Raw genomic sequence first — 3753 nt, 5'->3', positions numbered from 1 at the left:
AAGAAACAAAGAGTGCAACTGAAAACAACAAAATTCTGAAATCACAAAACTATTTCCGGACAATCTGTCCAGTAACTTTCAAACTGAATACGAGCTAGTTTGGCTGGGAATTTAAAGATGATGTCTTCACAACATTTGAAGTAGACATCTCAAAGAAAACTCAGAAACATGAATCACACCAATCGGACTAATATACAATTACTTATGAATTTTTGAATTTCAGGTACAGTTCCAGTTTTTCTCTAAGAAAATGTGCTGATTTATGCCTTTATTTCAGTTTCACAGAAACGTTTTCAAACCCAGAACACAAAGAATAGCAGCCGAACATGGACATAATCTGTCACAACCCGACCTTGGGTTATGACTAAAGTGACATTTTAAAACTGGAAACTAAAAATTTGAGTAAAATATTTTTTTTTACAACTTCAAAAGAGCCACTTTACTGACAAAGTTTTACAACACAAAGAAGAGCACCAAGGCTCCAGGTTAACACTTCACCTTTACACAACCTGTTTTCTTTTTACAAAACAGTAGCAAAAATAGTCATAGAGGGATAACTAGGCTTCAGCAGCTCAAGACTAACAAACACAAGCAGCAAAGTCCAACACACATATACAGTAAATAGAACCCCATAATGCTTACGACAACTCCTGTATCTCACTAACTTGCTTTCCTGAAAACAATGAAAAAGACATAGGAGATGAGCTTACAAGCTCAGTAGGGAAAAATAAATATTTCTAACTTGGAATATGAAGGAATATTAGAATATATGAGAAGGAAACAAGAGGGAATCAATTTGAAGGTTACTACTGGAAACCAAAGGAACATAAAACAGTGACATGAACAATCAGTAATAAGCATCACGTTTAGCTCATATAAGATATATAACTCATCTAAAAATAATTCAATGAAGATATGATAAATAGAGAAACATGAGCTGAAACCAAATTTGCTCATAGACAAACAATTTCCCTGTAAAGATAACTTGTTTAAAAACCAACTAAACAGCAATAAGACCCTGAGTCGTTTTTCTTTAGGAGCTGAGTTCATATATTAGAAAGACCCTTCCAATTCTCTGTAGTAAATCCAGTAAGAATATTTCAAAATCTCCGAATTCAAATTGCAAGTGAAATTCTTGAAATCCTTATATCACCGGTTACAGCCATTTGCTCGCCTTGGCCACCGAGCACACCCCGTACAAGCAGATCCTGATCAGGTTTTGGGTCTCTTCACCCTAGGGAGTCACAATCCCTTCTTAATTAATCCTGGGCCTAACCAAATAAAACAATTTAAATCAAACGGGTTTTTCCATGTCAATAAACCTTTCCTTTTCTTTCCAAGACAAATTGAACATTTCAAGGCTTTCGATAAAGTACAAAGTTCTCACTTTTAGAAAGATGGCATATTGCCAGAATATAACTCTTTCATGTTCAGTTCAAATCAATATAGTAGATATACAAATGAATTTGGGAACTTTCGAAAAGAGAATAGTACATGAATCATAAGTCAAAGATATTCCAAACTGGAACTTTGCTCTCAGTAAAATTCATAGATGAAAATGTTTACTGCATTCAGTTGAGACATAGTGTAGAAAGAAATCACAAATTGTGATAGAGAGACCAATAGACATTCAGGTGCTAATAATGAAGTTCATTGCAACAACTAGAGACTAATAACAGAAGAACCTGGATCGAATTGAACTCATTTGAGTCCTTGAAACTATCATTAAGTTATAAGTACAAGAACCTGGACACAACTTGATGAACTATAATAATGTAAAAACCAAAGTAAACTTTGTTGTGACCAAGTTTTGTTTGTTTTATAAAAGAAACAGAAGGGCTTTGGTTACTTGCTTACGTCAGGAAGAAAATATAGGGTATACATATCCTGATGAGTACAACTGTAACATGAGAAGCTTAATATGAATAGGTTATGAGTACCAACTGACAACAACGATAGTTTCAAGGCCTTACTAGGGAATAAAGGTAAGAAGAGACATATTTTCAAAGAAAACTTTAAATGATACAGCAAAATTTAAAGAACAGTTGTTGCAATTTAACATGGTAGGAGACAGAATAATGGGAATGCTGCACTCACTTGACAAAGAGAGAACTAAATGACAAGTTCCAGCTTTGGTTTAAATCAAAATGTATATATACATATACCAAAGAGGGTGAGTAAAGTAATCTGGACAACTTGTACGATTATAGGAACGAAATGGATAGCAAGAGAAGGACAAAATTGAACTTAAGTGCAGCTACATAAACCTTCCTTTGAAATTAGAGACTTTGTTAAGGTATAGAGAGAGAGCACATGGTCTGTATAGGGCACACTTCCAAAACTTCCCATAAGAATAAACAAAGACTAAAACAAAAAACATTTAAGAAATGGATAATAGTATCAATAGTTGACCACGAAAGAAAACAAAATTCCCTGTCATATAACAAGATCAGAATGCAACAAGGTAGGTACAATTCGGCATTTAGGAAATGATTTAAAATAGCACTCCAAATCATAACTTTTGCTGCAATAAACCTTGATAAGAAATCATTTGAGAAGGGGAGAAAAGGGTGTGGTCTGTTCATACTTCAGGGAAGTCAGCAAGGACAAACAAAGACTAATTTATATCCTTCTTTCATGAATAAGTAGCGATCTACCTATTCATAGCATCACCAACAGAAGAACCAAAGTTCCAAAAGCAATATTTGTCAACTTGAAATCAAAAAGGCTAACATAAAAATCATTCCAGCAAATATGGCAATTACAGACCACATTAGAATCAAAGCGGATATAAAGGAATTTACTTTCCCTACCTCTTTTGGTTTCCAGCAGCTAGATAGGCAATAGACGGGAACAGCCAGCAAACCCAATTCCAATCGCTAACATCGACCCAAACTATCAGGAATCCAATCACCTAATGGAATTCGGAACGAAGCAACTTCTAATTGAGGAAAAGCTGAGATATAACATATTGATTTTGAGAAGAGGATAAAGAGTTCCGACTTACACAATCCAAAAGATTTCTAGCAATCGTCTCGGAGGCTATTGCAGGGGTGGGTACAATTTGTTCGTTTTGAATTTTCGGGCGGGTGAAGAGATGGTTAGTCTCTCAAGTGGAGAACACAAAGAGAACAAAAAAGAGATGGAATGACTTTGATGATTATGGGAATGGGAGGAATTGAAGCTAGAGGAGAGAATCGCACGTGTTCCTTTTTGTTTTCTGAAATGGTGACTCATCCTTCTAAACCCAATTGATAAACCCAAACTCTAAAAACATACATATATATACCCTCTAACTATTTAAACATAAGAAAAGGAAATACAATATGCTAACAACAAGCATATGATCAGACCAAATATAAACAAACAACCAATTAAATAAACCTATCAAAATCTAGATCGTCACATAATCTTTGTACTAATAAAATAAGAGGGTTTGATTTGGCTAACCAAGAATTTCAATGATCACAACATAACAACAGCAACACGCAGCTTTTCATAACAAGAATCAATACTCAATTACAACTTTCAAATTAAAGAAATAATTAAACGTAAACCTCAAAGTGATCTCAATCCTAATTTCACAAACTAACAACAAACCCATAATAGAATCATACATGAGTTATCTCTCCCTCACTCTAAGTATGGGAACTGCTAGAGGACCTATCTCATAATGACTGAATACATCCCTTATTTATAGAGTTCAAGAACTTAATCCCTAAGTTTTGAACACAAAAAGCAAAATCGAATTGG

General features: G+C 34.4%; 1 long non-coding RNA gene across 2 annotated transcripts; it reads right to left on the bottom strand.

Moving 5' to 3' along the window:
* Window positions 1-307: 307 nt before the first annotated feature.
* On the bottom strand, window positions 308-3258 carry LOC126787843 (uncharacterized). 2 transcript variants are annotated; one of them, XR_007671278.1, is made up of 3 exons: window positions 3008-3258; window positions 2814-2914; window positions 308-673 (listed from the first exon to the last, which is right to left on the bottom strand). It is a non-coding gene; the product is annotated as an uncharacterized LOC126787843 (long non-coding RNA). The 2 variants fall into 2 exon arrangements; XR_007671279.1 differs by lacking the exon at window positions 308-673 and adding an exon at window positions 689-1271.
* Between the last annotated feature and the right edge of the window lie 495 nt (window positions 3259-3753).

This window comes from Argentina anserina, chromosome 3 (genome assembly GCF_933775445.1).
Source record: "Argentina anserina chromosome 3, drPotAnse1.1, whole genome shotgun sequence".
Taxonomy (NCBI): domain Eukaryota; kingdom Viridiplantae; phylum Streptophyta; class Magnoliopsida; order Rosales; family Rosaceae; genus Argentina; species Argentina anserina.
Note: the sequence above shows the minus strand (reverse complement) of the source record. Positions and strands in the feature narration are given on the sequence as shown.